The sequence below is a fragment of the Acinonyx jubatus genome, chromosome E2, assembly GCF_027475565.1.
Source record: "Acinonyx jubatus isolate Ajub_Pintada_27869175 chromosome E2, VMU_Ajub_asm_v1.0, whole genome shotgun sequence".
NCBI classification, from domain to species: Eukaryota; Metazoa; Chordata; class Mammalia; order Carnivora; family Felidae; genus Acinonyx; species Acinonyx jubatus.
Genome location: NC_069396.1, coordinates 34,461,776 through 34,479,856, shown reverse-complemented (window position 1 = coordinate 34,479,856; position 18,081 = coordinate 34,461,776). Strand labels below are relative to the sequence as shown.

Sequence of the window (18,081 nt, the reverse complement as noted above, 5' to 3'; positions counted from 1 at the left end):
AGGCTCAGAGCTGTGTCATAACTTGTGCAGCACTCAGGACTGCCCATCTCCAAAGCCCAGGCTCTTGGCCATAGTGTCGCCTTCTGGGCACAGATTCTTGGTGCCCAGTGGGCAGAGAATACTTCCATCCTCCCAAGCTCTGGGGTCCATTTCTCCATAGGTCATGGCAGCAAGGAGTGAGTTCTCCGTCTTCTGAACCTTGAGCATTCCTTGCCTTTATTGCTTCTTTGGTCTTAGCCTATACGGATTTGTAGCGAAGCACTTTTCTTCACCTTACCACCCAAAAGGTTGTGATAATATCGCTAAGAAGGCTCAAATTGGTGGGAGTGAAATCAGAACAGACTCAGTGCCAGTACTAAGCAGGACTCATGCAGTTCACAAAGGTGACAAGGGCTTTTACGACTGGTGATGCATATGCATATGGCACCTGCTGGGTCTGAAGCCTCTCACCATCTCATACTCTATTTGGGACTGTGAAATGACAACAACTTTTTGGTGTGGGAAGCTATCTGGCACTAGACACCAAACTTGAACGTACATAAATGGCATATTTGCTAAGGCTGCCATAATAAAGTACCAACAACTGAGTGGTTTAAACAACAGAAGTTTATTGTCTTACCTGTCTGGAGGTTGAAAGTGCAAGATCAGGGTGTTGGCAGAATTTGCTCCTTCTGAAGGTTGTGAGAGGGAATCTGCTCTGTGCCTCTCTCCTAGCCTCTTGTGGTGTGCAGGCAATCTTTGGCTTTGTGTGGCTTGCAGAGATACCAGCCCAATCTCTGACATCATCTTCACATGGCATAAGCCCTGTGGGCTTGTCTCTATGTCCCAATTTCCCCTTTATAAGGAATTTCAGCCCCATTGGATTAGGCCCCACCCTAATGACCTCATCTTAACTCCTTACACTCTCAATGACCCCATTTCCAAATAAATTCATATTTTGAGGTACTGAGGGTTAGGACTACAACATGAGAAACTGGGGTGTGGGACATATTTCAATCTGTAGCACCTAGAAATTTCACTTCTAGGAAGCCACCTTGCCAATCTACTTGCATGTGTTCACAAACAGGTATTTTATAAGATGGTTTGGTAAAAGCAATATTGGAATGGGCTGCATTGAAGGAGGTAGATCTATATATGCTACTGTGAACTGATTTCCAAGGTATATTATTAAATAAAGAAGCATCTTATAAAAGGCAGTGTGCTCATAAAACAGAACATAACTTTGATTTTTGTAGATGTCCATAGAGATGATCAGAAGGATGCATGATCCAAAATGTTAACAGTGGTAGGCTCTGAGGAGAAGAGAGGGAGTAAGGGTGGACAAATGGCCATCTGGGGTTTCCTGGCACACTTCTGATCATTTGAAGCTTTTATAATGAGAATGCACTCATATATTACTTGAGTAATACACATAAAATTTGTTTCCTTTCCATACCCAGTGGTGAGACTGCACCCAAAGAATGTACTTCTTAAACCACATGGTCCCCAGAGGGTCTCCATGGCTCCATGGAGAAAGCAGTTCTCAGAACCTGAGCAGGGTCGAGTCATTCTCTGCCTACTGGGCACTGACAGTCTGTGCCTGGAGGGCTGGGCAGCAGTATGGCCAAGAGCCTGGGCTTGGAGTTGGGCAGTCGTGAGTGCTGCACAAGTTATGACACAGCTCTAAGTCTTGGTTTCCCATCTGCAAGACCAGGTTAACACCCATCTCAAGGGGTCCCTTCTGAGGCCACACCCTGGCCAGTTGCTTATGTTAGTATTAGCTCACATTTCACTTATGGGCCAGAAAATATGCCTAAAATTTACCTGAAGCCCAGACCTCTGGCATTCCAAGCAGGCATTTGTGAACTCTTCAAGAAAAAGCAAGGCTCTTGAGTTTTGGGCCCTAAGAAATGTGTATAATTTAGTAGGTGAGGAGAAGGGACTATAGGACTCTGACAGCGGCAGAAAACTCCTCCCACCTCCCCACATAGTCCTCTGCCTTCTCTATATTTAAAATTATTTTGCTCAGACTAAGTCTTCACTTATTTTCTCATTTTTTCTTTTTTACTATTTATGTATGTATATACAGTTGACCCTTGAACAACTGGCCTTGAACTGCATGAGTCCACTTATATACGGACTTTTTTTTTTTATAAATACAGGACAGTACTGTAAATGTATTTTACCTTCCTTATGATTATTTAAATAACATTTTCTTTTCTCTATCTTACATTTTTATAAGAATATGATGTATAAAACATGTAACATCCAAAATATGTGTTAATTGACTGTTTATGTTATCAGTAAGGCTTTTGGTGAACAATAGGTTCTTAGTAGTTAAGTTTTGGGGATTCAAAATTATACACAGATTTTGATTGTGCAGGAGGTCAGAGCTCTTAACTCTTACATTGTTCAGGGGTTAACTGTACATGTATGTAATTTTTATATTAATAGGAAAGGTATGTGCATATACATTAATCTGTGTGTGTGTGTGTGTGTGTGTGTGTGTATTGTGAAAAGTGGGGAGGGGTTAGAAAGAGAGAGGTGGGGGGAGAGAGGATTTCTAATTTCTATTCATCTCAGATTTGTCAAGGAATGAAGAAATGGGATCAAAACTAATTAGCTAGAGATTCTGATTCCACGAGATGTGTCACAAATATCCCTCATAAATGAGCAGCTTTCAAAAAGATGGAGTCCAATAAAATTCCCTTAAAATGAACATTATTCAAATAGCCCTCTAATCTCTCTTTCAGGATTCAGAAAGACCTTCAAGGCCTCAGTGTCTCAAGGTCACTGTTAAAACATCTGCGAGCAGTGAAAACAGGTTGGTTATTTGAGTGTTCTGAGTGTTTGGATCTGGATAAAAAGGAGCTGACGTTTCTATCTTATTCATTCAGCGATCTGGTGGGTTACAGCTCTGTCTGCTCCCTGTGTAATTAATTGTAGGGCTTAGCTAATGCCTCCTAAATTAATGCAATTATCAGTGTCTCCGAATAACCACCTTCGTGCACTGCTATCAAAACACACTGTTGATGGATCTGCAGCCAAAGCAGGGATGCTCTAAGACTGGAGTTGGGATTGATTTTAATTAACTTGTTTCTCATATTACAAAGGTGAGAAAAATACCGATTCTCAGTAGCTCCAGATTAAAAGAATGGAAGAGGGGGTGTGCAGATGGGCAGAGAGACTCATGAAGATAATAGCTACAAGGTATTTTTGTTCCAAAGTCTCTATGTCTATGCGCTGTGTTTTATTACCACAGTTGGCTGGGGCTCAGCCCAGAACCCGTTAGCCTACTCTCTGCTTCTCATCCCGGGACTTGAGTCTAAAGAGCCCCTGACTTAATTTGCTTTGGACTGAAATGTGGTGTATTCTTGGGAGCAGCGCAACCTTTCCTCTCTTTGCCCCTTCCACCCTGATATTTCACTAAATATTTCATTAAATGTAGAGCTCCAGAACAAAAATCAGGTGAAAGAAAAAGCTTTTTTATGTTTGAATTTGTTTTACACTATAGCTTCACTTTTAAAGGCTCATATTTCCAGGAACACAGCCCAGTCTCTTGGTGTGGATGGAGGTGCTTCTCCTCTGGGTAGACACTTCGAAAGGGGTATCCATTCTTGGGGCTGGGTCATGAAGCACCATCATTGTGGCACGCTGTATTCCAATGTGGTTTGCTGGATGTTGGGCTGCAAGATGGTCACTGGAAAAGGGAAAGGTCAAATAAGTTTGGAAAATACTGTATGTCCCAGAATACTTCCCTCCTTAAACTACCCTAATGTCCTACGTACCATAACATATCAAAGGCTCTGAGAAATCCTGCACCAAGCAAGCATGGTTAACCTTGTCCAACCCCAGGGTTACCCATGATAATTGGCCACAGACCTCTTCACTTGGACTTCATCCCTATTAGCATTGAGCAGAAGTAGTGTTAGGTAGAACTCAGATGAGGCACATTTCCTGCTGGGGGATGCACTTGAGATCAGGGCCTTACCTGAAGACCTCATCTCTGTCACTACTTACTGTGTAACCTTGGCAAGTTCCTTCCTCTCTCTGGGCCTCAGGCTTCTCTTGTGCATGAAGAGGTTCCGCTCTTGGATTCTATGCCTCTGTTGGGACTGCAGACAAGTCAACTCAGTTAAAAACCAGAGGACATAAAGGGACAGGGAAATAGGGGAAGAGAATGATTGAAGGAAAGAAGACATAGAAAAGAAAGGGACCTGGCTTCATAGAAAAAACATGCTGAAGAAGACTGTTTTCTTTGCAACCGGTTAGGGTTAGCAGTAAAGAATCTAAGATCCCCTCTTCTAACAGCCTCTGGTGCTATAGGGAAGGGGGCAGACTGACCATCCTCCATGTCTGCAATGCCAACATAGCTTCTAGAAAGTGCCTCCACTACCAAGAGCTGCTAGTTTTTTAGCAACATTTCTGCTGCCACCCACCATCCCCACCTCCAGCATCTGTCAGTGGCTGTCATCTGGTCAGGACACAGTGAGGAGGAAACACAATGTAGCCCAGTGGAAGGGACCCCTGGCCCCATTCTTGTAGCTTGAGGCTGCTCCTCTTTCAGGAGAATGCCACTGTCACTGCAGTGGAAAAGTCCTACCCCAGAGGTCAGCCAACTTGGCTTCAGGCAACTCGGTAAGAAGAACATTACCTTGCAACAGCTGAAAACAGGATTAATAATTTTCAATGTGACTCTTGTTATAACCTTCTTCATATGCCCCAACAGGGGGGATTTCTTGGTGCGAACAAAGGGAAGGATGGAGAGGCCGACTGAGGTTTGCGTTCTTGGTGGAGTCTCTTTCTGAGTTATTTCCCACTCTGCTCAGATCTGTTTCTCTGAGAGATGGGCCTGGCTAATAGTATTAATCACCATTTTCATAAAATATTAAATTTTAAATAAAAATTATTTTAATGTGGATGAAAATCACTTTAAAAAGACTAACCAAATGGAGCCTTTGTTGTGGCCCAGACGCTGAGCAGGCCATCTGTGTATGATCTTAACCTCCTCTCTCTGCAGCCCCATGTGGTTGGCACTGTTATCATCCCATTGTATAGACGAGGACCCTGAAGCCAGAGTGGGCAGCTTCTTCTCATCATCTGCTTGCTTAGATCAGAAGCTCCAGCCTTGGCTGTCCCTCTCACCTAATCTGCAGGTTTAAATGGCCACTTGATTAAAAGGAGAGATTTAGACTGACTGGTCCTTTTGGTCTTTTACAGTTCTGACATCTCAGATGACTGACTGTCTTTGCATGTTCAGACTTTTTTTGTTAACTGGCCAGTGGCTGCTGCGCCAGCACCATGGCTCTTCTGGGTCTTGATGTCACTGATTGGTGCCCACTGGATGGGGGTCTCTGCAACAGTGACTGACAGGTAGAGCACACCGGCCTCCAGTTACACAGCCCCAGGCAGTCCCACCTCACCTTCTTCTGAAGGTTATTTCCAGCTAGTTGACCTGTCCTATACCACATGACCCAGCTACCCTGGCTGTAGCTGGTTGGATCAGCCAGGGGGGAGCCAGTCCCCAGGCAGGCCAGCAAACCAGAAAAAAGTTTGGTGTGCAAGTCCTGCAAGTCAGAGTTTCCTATACTTATGACCATTGGATAAATCTATCATAGCTTCCCTTTTGAGAACTTTGAACTTAAGCTGTTAACAACTGAGAAGTTGGTAGAAGGTGGAGTGTGAGACAAAGAGCCACAGAGAGAAAAGAGTGAAAGACATGAAGGGACAGAAAGCATAGGGAGAACAAAAGGTGGTGGCGGTGGGAATGGTGGGGGCAGAGATGAGATCACATATCTCATGATATGTGATGGGAGACACTTGGGGCTAGGGAGTAAAGGGTAGCCCTAGTGAGGGAGTAACATAAGGTCCAGCTGCTGGAGTTGTCCCCAAACCCCCTGTATCCATCCTGGGTCTTAGAGTGGAGCTGGCCAGCTTTCTCTATTCTGCCCTGTATCCTAATATTAATCCTATGTAATCTTGGTGAGGGGCTGGAACAGGATTCCGGCCCTGGGAGCCAAAAAGCCAAGTGAATGCACCTCTTGACTCTTGCACTCTGCTAATGACTTTAGCTCATTAGGTGAACTGGCTGCTTTTCCCTGTCCAACTGAATCATTTCTCCAGTTCCTTTCCTGTCTGGTCCATCATCAGAGGAGACTTGATGTGATGCTCAGAGTCTGACTCCCTCCCCCATCACCTGCCCTTCCTGGTTCTTGCTCCCTGTCTCCTTCCCTCTTTCTCTGTCTTAGTCTTTCTCTCAAATGAGACTTCAGAGCTCCTTGGAGTGGGACAATGAAGCAGCCATGGTCTTTAAAAATGCTGTCTGACAAAGGTGTGGGAGGATTTTACTTGATAAAGAGAGAGCTGGAGAGAGAATTTCCTGGAGAAACCTGTCAAGTAGTTTCTTATATGAACCTGCACGTCCTGTTGGCTGGGCTGTCAGTCTCTGGTGGAAGCAGAAGGAAAATCTCTTGCTGTGGTTATTACACTGAAGGCATTTATGTCCCATCGGTGCTGCCCCCCTGAGTATCCCAGGCCCCTCTTAGGAATGTCCCGGCCCAGTGGATCTGAGGTGGGCCTGAGGCTTCGAGTCTGGAGACACAAATGTCCTGGAGAAAGCTCTCACTGGCTGCCCCCACCCTACTGACTCATTGCTTATGAGCAATTCTCAGGGAGGGACTTACTGGTGTCATTTCTCCTGGTCTCAAAAACCAGGCAGATTCTCCCACACATCAGGCACATGGTAAACCATAATTTCTAGAGAGATATCGTGGAAACTGTCTAAGACCCTGCCACTTCCAACATTCTTGACCTTTGATCTTATATTATTTAGGATTATCTGGTTACCAATGACAGAAATCACTCTGGCTAATCTAAATTTAAAAAAGAAATTCATGGGGCATCTGGGTGGCTCAAGCGGTTAAGCACCCGACTCTTGGTTTCAGCTCAAGTTAGGATCTCATGGTTTTGTGAGTTCAAGCCCTTCTTTGGGCTCTGCACTGACAATGTGGAGCCTGCTTGGGATTCTCTTTCTCTCCCTCTCTCTCTGTTCCTCCTCCATTTGCACTGCCTCTCTCTCAAAAAATAAACTTAAAAAAAAAAAGAAATTCATTACAAGGACAGGAGGTGGTTCATAGGAAGTGCTTGACTCCAAAGCTTTGAGGAGACAGAACCAGGCCAGTTCTGGTGGACAAAGCAGCAGGAAATGATGGGCAGTCTGTTCAAGTCATCACTGGTGGGATGAATCAGCAACCAGGATTTTCTGTCCCTTTGTCACTCTGCTCAAGGCTCAAATTCTCATGAGAGAGAAGGACTAATTGGCCTGGTTGGGATGATATGCCAGACATTGCCAGGATCACCTTGATTGGCAGTCCTACTGCATGCAGTGAAGAAAGGGGAAAACCAAAGTCTGTTACCAGAGGAAGGGAACATGGTGCTGTGTAGCCACAGCATTATGTCCCCACCAACCGACCCTGATTTTCTATATCTTTGTGCTAACCCTCCATGCTTTGCTTGCTATACCATTCACAGATTTGGCACTTCCAAGCATTCCTCCTGAAGTTTTCACCTCAGGTCTTTACTCAGTCATTCATTTGCTTGCTCATCCAATCACAGTGCACTGAACACCTATTGGGGTCATGCACTGTGTAGGAGCTCTGGCTTTGTGTCCCCATGACGTTAGCATCCTATATGGTTCCCCTCATTCCTTGGCTCAGTGAAACCTCTTGCTTCACCTTAGCTCAGTCCATCTCTTTGACTGATGCCCAAGTCTGGCCAGTTCTAGGTCCACACAATGTGGGAACAATTAGAAAGAATTTGGGGAAAATATGACTCTCTGTATGAGTAAGGGTTTGTGGTAACCTTTAGGCATTAGCACCACAAAGTGAGTCAGTATGTGCCCCTTAGTTGGAGAAGATCCTTTTGGGTGAGGGGGTGGGAAAGAAAAGGTATGCTGTCTGGGACACTGATGAAGGAAGCTTAGTTGGGTGAGAAGAATGTACTAATAACATGGGGTCTTGGGCACCTAAGTGGAGTAGGGAAACATGTAGATAGAAGTGAAGAATGGGACAGCATGAAGGAGAAAAATGACACCTGATTTAGAGTCTGAGGACCTACTTCTGTATCTTAACCATATTGTCTACCAGGTGAGTAACCTCAGGTCCCTAATGGGGTCTGTCTCCTAAGTTCTGCCCAGATGTAAAAACCCCAGTCTTAGGATCTGATATATTCTTTCCACTCCAGATCATGTTGGATTCACATTTCCTCTTTATGCCAAAGCCAAAGGAAACAATTCCAACAGCCTGTCACTTAAATCACAGGAGATGTATTACTTTCAACCAGGGAGAAGCTTGTTATAAGAGAAGCATCATACATGCCTGCAAAGATGGGAACCCAGCTCATAGTGTCCTTGGCAGCCTGTCAAGGGGTTATCCATCACCACCACCACTCATGCCCACCTTTGTGGCAGTCACCGGCCAAGCATGAAGCAGGCTTCTGACCCCTGGAATGAAGCCTAGAAAGAGAATTCAGAATTATGTCCTCCAAGGAAGAGAGAACCCTTAGATCTATAGACCCCAACCCCCACATCTTTTACAGTTTGTTAGGACCACTTTGATGGTTAGGATCACTTTGATGGTTTCTCTAGAACTGAAAGACTATCATTCAAAATGATCTTGGACATTTATTCTCTGATCAGTCCAAAATGGGAATGGAATACAACTATCCCTCCACATATACACAATCAGAGAGGGCTGGCCAGGTTGCTAACTGGGCTGTAGGAAGTCAGGCAGTCTGGGGCTGACTGTTGCTCTTTGAGGTGCTGGTTGGTGATATAAGCAGATTTGGGAGAAAATGGGAAGTTAAGAGGTCAGTGACATGCAGAGAGGAATAGATTTTGGTTCTGTCTTTGGTTGAGATACCTCTCCAATATCTTTTTAGGCTATGAACCAGGGCTGTTTTCTAGAGCACAAAGACCAATGACCAGGGTGAAGAGTGTGGTGGGTACAGCACTCCTCGATCTCTGAATGGCAGGTGCCAAGTCTTAAAATTATGTCTGGAGTTGTCTGTGCTGAGTATCAAAAGCACAACCTGTGGAGGATTAGAGCAAGTCACTGGGTATCTATCCTAGTCTGTCCAGGCAACTATAACAAAATACTAGAGACTGAGTAGCTTACAAACAACAGAAATTTATTTATCACAGTTCTGGAGGCTGAGAAGTCTAAGATTAGAGTCCCAAGCATGGTTGAGTTCTGATGAGGGCTCTCTTCTGGGATGCAGACTACTTGTTGTAACTTCATATTCCAGCAGGGTTGAGCTCGCTCTCTAGGGCCTCTTTTATATGGGCAGTAATCCCATCTATGAGAGCTCTGCAATCCTGATCTAATAGCCTTGGGCGTCTTCCAAAGGCTCCACCTCTTAATACCATCACGTGGAGTCTTAAGTTTTCAAAGTACGAATTTGGGAGGACACAATCATTCAGACCACAGCAGCATCTGTGAGCATCTGGAAGGAATATCTACCTTTCTAGGTTGTAGTAAAGTCTCAAAGATCTAATAGATAAGAAAGTGTCCTGAAAACTCTCATATACCACATCAATGTTAGCTGTATGGCTATGCAAGGATAACAGAGAGAATCTAAACTGGTCTTGTGTTTCCCTACAGCAGGGAGAAAGGTTTCTTTCATTAGCATGAATTCTTATTTAGCCAGTCTCCATTTCCCTGGAACCAAACTTCAGGCTCTCCCAGGCAGAGGCCACATTTTACTCCATGTATTCCTCAGTGCTTAATGTGGGACCAGGAGAATGGGAGAGGGTCAATAAATACCTGTAGAATGATTTATACATGTTCAGAAGGGACATAGAATTAAAACTACAGAATATGAAACAAAAGAAGGTCCATCATCACAAACTTACATGTCTTTAAGGGTCACACAAATAATGTTGAAGAGTGAAATGGGTTGGGTAGAATCTGATAGGAAAGTGTGGGAACTGTGGGAACTGGAGAGGGCATGTCACATCTCTCAGAGGCAGCTTCTCATTTTCAGCTAATTGTTTCCAGGAGGGAATGTGGGTCCAATAAATCCAGATCTTCAGAGTATTCATTCATTCATTCATTCATTCATTGAGAGAGCCTGAGTGGGGTAGGGGAAGAGAGAGAGGAAGAGAAAAAATCCCAAGCAGGCTCCACACTCAGCATGGAGCCAATTCAGGGCTAGATTCCACAACTCTGGGGTCATGATCTGAGCTGAAACCAAGAGTTGGATGTTTAACTGACTGAGCCACCCAGGCACCTCTAGAGTATTTTGAACAAAGCCTGAAATCTACACTGAAAAAAATGGTGTCTTCATATTTATAAAGTTTTGTCAACTAATTCAAATACAAAAACAAAATAAGACAAATCAGTATGCAATACCCTCAAAATATATCTGTTGGCTAGGTTTGGTGTGACACCCACCATTATGAGACTAAAATACTACCTCTTCCTTTCGTGGGTGATAAGACAAAGGCCAGAGATGGGGAGTGGCTTGCCCAAGGAAGCAGAGCCGGTGGTAAGCAGAAGGTTGTGGTGAGGAGAATGGCAAGGAAGTGTTTGAGAGCATCCATGAGCCTTCTGGGAAGGCAGGACTCCTTTCCCTCTCTCCCTGGGGTTCCTGCACTTCCTTGTCCAGTGTGTTGGCAAGAGGCTCTGGAAAGGCCAGGCCACGTCCCTGATCTGCTTGCCATGAAGATGCTACCTTCATGTTCTCTGCATGAATAGCAGTCATTGTGGGTCCACCTCCCTGATTAGAGCCTGGGCACCAACAAGTACAGCAAAAGGAAAAAGACAGAACTGTGGAGCTTCAGAGGAAAGGGGCTTCCCCAGGGGCCTGGTCCATGGCCCTGGCTCTGGCAGTCCCAAAACAGGCAGCCCAGCAAGCCTATTAACTCTGTACAGACAGGCAGAAGAGGGGTAGGGAGGAGGGACTTAGGAAGCCACAGTGAAGAGTAATGAGGCCCCTCCCAAACCCACACTTCTCTGGCCCCGGGAGCTATTGTCTGAGACCCAGGGATGATTTGTTTGCCCACAAAGCTGAATGGGATGACAAGCAAATCATCTGATTGGCTGAGAATGACTGGTTAATTAGGAAATGAAATCGGGGACTATGCACTCAGAGCTGTTTGTGGGTTTGTGGGAGTTTGTTTGCTTTGTTTTATTGAGTGGGTGGCTCTCACCATCATGATAATAGAGAGCTGATGAACAGAGAAAACACAGGAAATCATTTGGCCTTCAGCCCAAAATGAGGGCTGCAGGGATGAGGATTTCAGTGTTGGAGGAGGGGACAGCAGCTGTTCCCGGCAGCACAAACCAGGACTAGCTCTTCTTGGCCACAACAGACCTCCCCACCCAGGATGCCCACCCTGGGTTCCTCCCAATCTTCCATTGCCTCTCCTACCTCCTTACCCAAGTCCAAGTCCAGGCTGGTTTTCAGGTGTGGCTACAAGCTTGTACCACATAGGGATCCTCTTTAAGGAAAAAAAGAACACAAATTTAGGTATGAAAGTGAATATTGATTTTGAATGAAGAGAGTAATTCATAATGAATAAGAAAAAAAATTAAAACCTGACAAGATGCACAAATATCAGAAAAACAGTAATGTTTGTATTAATTAACTGCTGGTATACCTCTAAAATACTTTTTTATTCTCTATGTGTATTGGCTTCATATTCTCTTTGCTTCTTTATACATCAGTGATTAGGTTATATGATTTTTCTATAGAGAGAATAGATTCTTTGTGCAGAAGAAAGCTTTCATTTTGGTGAGGTGTCAATGAGGATGAACTCCTTCACTTCCCATGGTACATTGTCTAAGGATTAGAATAACATCCCACAGGCTGCTTCTAGCTCTGTCCATTCACTCACTTCCTTCTGGTGTTGAGCATGTTCTTCTCGAGATATGACCCCTGGCCTTACACCTTCATGTTGTAATGCTAGGTAAGTCAGTAAGAGTGAGAGCTGGAATATCCCTGGAAGCCATTTCCACACCAGAACAGTTGGCAATAGCTTTACTCTACATGAAATTAACTGAAAGCTCTCTATATATCCCACTATACTCATGCTAAATGTAACTCTAACCCAACTTCTTAGGCAGATCCCCAAATGCCCATAACTCCCCAAAACCTCCTGACACAAGCACATTGCAGGGGAAAGAAACAGCAGTCCTAACTGATGTAGTTCAAGTGTCTTACTTTTGCAACATTTACAAAAACATCTGGGCATGTGAACCCCTTGTTACTGCCTTTCCCGGGTCTTTGGAAGGAGTTGTTGCATGTGAGGATCCTGGAATTCCATTTGTTTTGTGGTAATTCCACTAATAATCAAACTCTGCCAGCCCTTTTGTCCTCCCTCTCCTCCATCTCATGTCTTCTCAGGTTTGGCATAGTGGAATTCAAATTCCCAGCTCTGACCCACACTGGCTGTATAGCTTTCAGGAAGCCATCAGCCCTAGATAAGCCATGGCTACCTTGCCTCAATGATGGGAAAGCTCCAGTTGCAAAGAGAAAGCAAGTTTTCCCTCTTTCGTGGTGGTATTTGGCTAAAGGAAGGGCAAAGATGGGCTGAACAAGTATAAGCATCATTTGGGAACTGCTACAGACCTTTGAGATGACTTAGCTAAGTATTGCCCCAAGTCTATCCTGTGCAACAAGAATCAGCTGCGCAGATGACAACATTTATTGAACACCCACTATAAGCCACTCACTGAGGCAATAGGACTATAGCAGTGAATACTGAAACATGGCTCTGCCTTTAGTGAGCTTATTTCAGTTGTGGGGGAGGCAGGGAAGACACTTGAAAAAAATAATATTGTTGAGGTAAATGTAGGTGGAGAAGGTACTAATTAGAGGCTACTGGTAGAGGAGGCTGTCAAAGCAGATGAGCAATGACTCCTGGAGAACTGAGCAAGGAGGAGGGACAGTCACATGAAGATCTGGAGAAGAAGTAGTCCAGACAGAGAGCCCTGATCTACAGCAGTCTTGGCCAGTGTGAGGGGCAGAAGGAAGTCACAGTAGATAGCAGAGGACAAAAGGAGATGGTTTTGGTAAGGGATCCCAGGTCAGAGTATGCATAGCTTTGAACTGAGGCAGGGATTTGGGGTTTTATTCAAATTGGGCTGAAAAACCACTAGAAAAAACAGGCACATGGTAGGATCTGTTGTGAATTTTAATACAATAATTCTGGTCTGTAAGTAAAGAACTTTTTATATGGGTGTAGAAGTGAAGTCAAGAGACCAGTTGGGAGACCATTATGTCAGTCAAGCTGAGAGGTTATGGTGGCTGGGTTGAGGTTATAAAGGTGGAAATGAAGAGAGATGGTGGGATTCAGGATATAGTTTGGAAGCAAAACCGACAGTATTAACACTTGGAGTGGATGTGGGTTGTGAGGAAAATATAGAATTCAATGATGACTCCCATATTTTTTTAGCCTGAAAAGCTAGATAAATGCTGGTACCATTTAAAGGTTGAGGAGCTTTGAGGGCTGGGGGTTCCTTGTTGGAGCAGATTTGGGAGGGGTGAATTATTTATCTCTTGCTGCATAACAAATTACTCCCAAATTTAGGGACTGCCAACAACAATAATTATTTATTATCTCTCCCAGTTTCTGTGGGTCATTCATTCAGGAGTGGGTTAATTGGGGGTGCCGGCTTGAAGTCTCTCCTGAGGTTGCAATCTTTTTAAGGCTTGACCGATGCTGAATAACCTGGTTTCAAGGTGTCTCTCTTACATGGTGGGCAATTTGGTGTGAAGTCTCAGTTCTTCTCCACATGGGCTGGCCCACAAGACTATTGAGTGTCCTCGCAGTACGGTGTCTGGCATCCCCTCCCCACCCCCATGGGTGCCATCTAAGAGGCAGTGAGGTGAAAACTATAGGGCTCTTTCTGGCTTAGCCTTGGATGTGACAAATAGTCACATCTACAGTATCCTATTTGTCACAGCCTATTCAGTGTAGGAGGGACTACACAAAAGTATGAGGCATACATGCTCTTTATTGGCATGATCAGTAGACTCCTTCAGTTGCAAGTGACAGAGAACAATTCAAGCAAGCTTAAAGTGAAAAGTAATATATTGATTTTGAGAAATGGAAAGTCCAGTGGAGTATGCATGACTGGATCTAGGAGCTCAAATGAAGCTATTTGGACCCAGTGTTTATTCTTTCCTTCTCTTGGCTTCCATTCTCACATGGGTAAATTCCCAAGGGTGGCCAGATGGCTGCAGATTCACCAGCTTTATATCCTTTCATCCAAGTGCAGCTGAAAAGAGAGCCTTTCTTCCCCAATAGTTTGAACAAAAGTTCTGGGCTTGATTCCCAATTCCACTGACTGACTTTAGCCTGGGTCGCATGGCAACCTGTTGGAGTTGGGAAGTAAAGCCTAATCCCTCCAAAGGATGGGCTAAGAGTGGGATAGAGCTGTTTTATGCTCTTCAGGCACAGAGGTGGCTGAAACCAAGTGTTCGCCTCACAGAACTCAGTCTGGTGGTAGAACAGGTACACAGGTAGGAAGGACAGCACTAGAGAGGAAGCACATACTTCCAGAGAGATAGGAGGGACACCTGAGCTGGTGCTCTCATCTTAAAGAAGGTGTAGGGATTAATCCAAGATAGGGCAAGAGTGCTCCAAACAGAAGACACAGCATGTGCAAAAGCAAGGAGTCAAAATATAGTGGTTTGGAAATGAGTGGAGAACTATATCCAGTTCTCTGTTTCTAGAGAGCTAATGGCAGAAGTGACAGGGAAATGATCGGGGTTGGGGAGATGACTTGGATCACAAAGGCCTTGCACTTACCCTTAGAGCACTGGGCAGCCTGTGGATAGGCAGTGGACAACCCCATTATGTTTCCATTCTCAGTGGGTCTCTTTAGCAGAGGGTAGAGGTGGATCAGAAGTGGCCAAGCCTGAGCTTGGAGGGGGGGTGGTCAGGCAATAAGGAAGTGGTCAGTCACAGTGGTACAGTGGTATAGGCAGGAGGGGAGTGGGTCTGAAGGAGACAGGCACCAGGAAGACTAACAGAGGAAATGAGTTTGGAAGGCAAGACCCTGGGTAGTGCCAGTGAGAAGGCAGACTCATGGTTTCCTTGGGCTGCATGACAGGTAAAGAAGATAGAAGTGGCAAATCTAGCCCTTAGCGTCTATCCCAGAGAAGCCCTTGCACATGTCCCAAAGAGCCTTTGAAAGGAATTTCTGTGAAGTGCTGTTTATAATCTGAAATATAAAAAGGCGATACAGCATAGAATGTGGTTAAGGCCTTTAGCTCTACCTCCCATGTTTACAATAGGACTGCTGTTGAGTTGAGGGGCCTGGAAGACCCCATCGGGTGAGTCCACCAGGCAGCTGGATGTACAACTCTGAGGCTCAGAGAAAATCCAGTTTGCAGACTTATTTGGCATATGCATGTTTCAAAATGCTGTGCTTTAATACACTCTCTTAATTAGGATTGCCATGGTTGTAAGAAACAGAAGCCCACTCAAGCTACTAAAGCAAAAAAGGGAAGATACATCTTAAAGACACAGGTCTGAGACCCCAAGGCAAGAAACATGGCCTCAGCAAAGTCTAGAACTAAGGCTGCAAAGCCACCACGTATTAAAGGCCACTTCTATCACATGTTATCTCCCTCTTATTTGGGGAGAGTTTGTTAAAGATCTTTCCCGAAGCAAAAAAGTTAATTTTAATAGAGTCTTTCCATCCCATCCACCTCCAGACAGGTTCTCTAAGGCTCTACAATTTCACCATTCACAGGGGGAGAAGACCCTCAGAATACCACCTGAGAAAACCAGGCTTCCCTGGTCACAGTGGTATTTATGGCCACCCATTGGAGAGCCACATGAAGCTTCCTCTGCCCCCACCTCTTCTTTGCTAATTCAGCTCTAACTTGGTTGCATCTGCTTTGCTGGCAGCTTCATGGAAGTTAAAGGGAAGAATTAAGGAAAAGAGGAGAAAAAGCTGCCGGAGACTTTCCTGTGACTCGCTGCTAATAAAGTTGATTAGACTGACAAGTCTCTCCAGTTTTATTACTGACAGCTTGTGTTCTCATTTTGATTTATCACCACCACACCTACCTGAGTCAGGAGTGGAGATTAGCCCAAATTAAAGCTTGGGTGACTCAGGAGAGCTGAGACATGACAGCAGGTGGAGGTGGAGGTTGAGGGGGTGAGAGAGCAGCTAACATCTGTGGGTGGGTGGACATAGGCCCTGGCAGAGTCAAAGATGGAGGTACCAAGGATTGACTTCTCTAAATGGGAGGAGGGGGGATTTTACTATTTCCTCTCTGACCATGGAAGAAAGTCCATAAATAAAGCTTGTGGGTTTTGTATGTGGCTCTGTCAGTCTCAGGGGGGTAATAAATTTTAACCAAGACCTATCTCTGCAGATACCTGGGAACATGAGCTCAATTATCTCCAAAATAAAGCTATGCATTCTGCCTGTGTTATCTTCTTCCAGAAATACTTCAGCTTCTAAGTGTGGGCTGGCTAGACATGAAAACACTTAAGTTCCTGGGGAAGTCTGGAACCCATCTGTAAACCCTCCACAGTACCCTTAGAGGCCCTCTGGCAGCTCACAAAAGATTTACCATGTAACTATAAATTTTGGTAGTTTGACCCCACACTTTCTGTTGCTCCCTGAGAAGCCCAATTCCAAAGACTTATCAGAATTTTTCAAAGACCTATTGTTGAAAGTGCTGCTATAAACATTGGGGTATAAGTGCCCCTATGCATCAGCACTCCTGTATCCCTTGGGTAAATTCCTAGCAGTGCTATACTGCTGGGTCATAGGAAAGAGCCTAAATGTCCATCAACTGATGAATGGATAAAGAAATTGTGGTTTATATACATAATGGAATACTATGTGGCAATGAGAAAGAATGGATATGGCCTTTTTGTAGCAACGTAGATGGAACTGGAGAGTGTTATGTTAAGTGAAATAAGCCATACAGAGAAAGACAGATACCATATGTTTTCACTCTTATGTGGATCCTGAGAAACTTAACAGAAGACCATGGGGAAAGGGAAGGAAAAAAAAGAGGTTAGAGAGGGAGGGAGCCAAAACATAAGAGACTCTTAAAAACTGAGAACAAACTGAAGGTTGATGGGGGGTGGGAGGGAGGGGAAGGTGGGTGATGGGTATTGAGGAGGGCACCTGTTGGGATGAGCACTGTGTGTTGTATGGAAACAAATTTGACAGTAAATTTCATATTAAAAAAATTAAAATGAGGGTAATAACAGTAAAAAAAAGAATTTTTCAAAGAGCATAGTAGTTGACTCAAATCTGATGTAAGAATACACCTGGAGGACATTTGAGTAATAACTCTGAGATTCCTTTCTAAATGAGTTTCTGGGATCCCAAAATGGGAAATTCCTGGAATAAATGAGTAGAACACTAATATTGAATGAGATGGCCATTCTTCAAGAAAAACAAAATTCAGAGTGTCCCGTTATATATCAAGGATCCAGAGTTGACTGTCCTGTCCTTATTGGCAGGGTCACGCCTCAAGTCTTATTTTCTTCATCTTAACTCACAGAGCATAGATCCTTTAGCACAGTAGACACTCAATGAATGCTTGTTGAATAAATGAACAATGAGCTGATTGCAAGAGTGAAATCCACAGCTTGATGGTTAGAAAGGCTGGTCCAGAGAATTTAAATTCCCACAGCTGAGCTCTTGGCCCCTCTATCCAAATACCTTCCTGACCTCTCTTCTTGGATGTCAAATAATGATCCCAAAAATTAGACATCCAAGACAGGACTCTTAGATTGTCTCCTGTCTTCCTAACTCAGGAGTGGGCAAACATCCAATCAACCAGATGCTTAAGTCAAAACCTAAGGGTCATCTCTGAATTTTTTCTTTGTATTTCTCCCTACATAGTAATGCATTAAATAGTTGCATCAACACTACCTCCAGAATATTCCCTACTTCTATCCAGTTCTCTCTCTCTGCTACTACTACCCTGAATCAACTGTTCATTGTCCCTTGCCTAGGCTACAGCCTTAGCCTTCTAATTGTTTTCTCTGATTTTAATTATTTTTTTTTTACTTTTAGAGAAACAGAGAGCACAAGTGGGGGAGAGGGGCAGAGGGAA

At 44.3% G+C, this 18,081-nt stretch overlaps 1 long non-coding RNA gene across 1 annotated transcript; it reads right to left on the bottom strand.

Moving 5' to 3' along the window:
* Nucleotides 1-3,443: 3,443 nt before the first annotated feature.
* LOC128313227 (uncharacterized) lies at nucleotides 3,444-4,099 on the bottom strand. The gene is made up of 2 exons (XR_008293616.1): nucleotides 4,000-4,099; nucleotides 3,444-3,679 (listed from the first exon to the last, which is right to left on the bottom strand). It is a non-coding gene; the product is annotated as an uncharacterized LOC128313227 (long non-coding RNA).
* Between the last annotated feature and the right edge of the window lie 13,982 nt (nucleotides 4,100-18,081).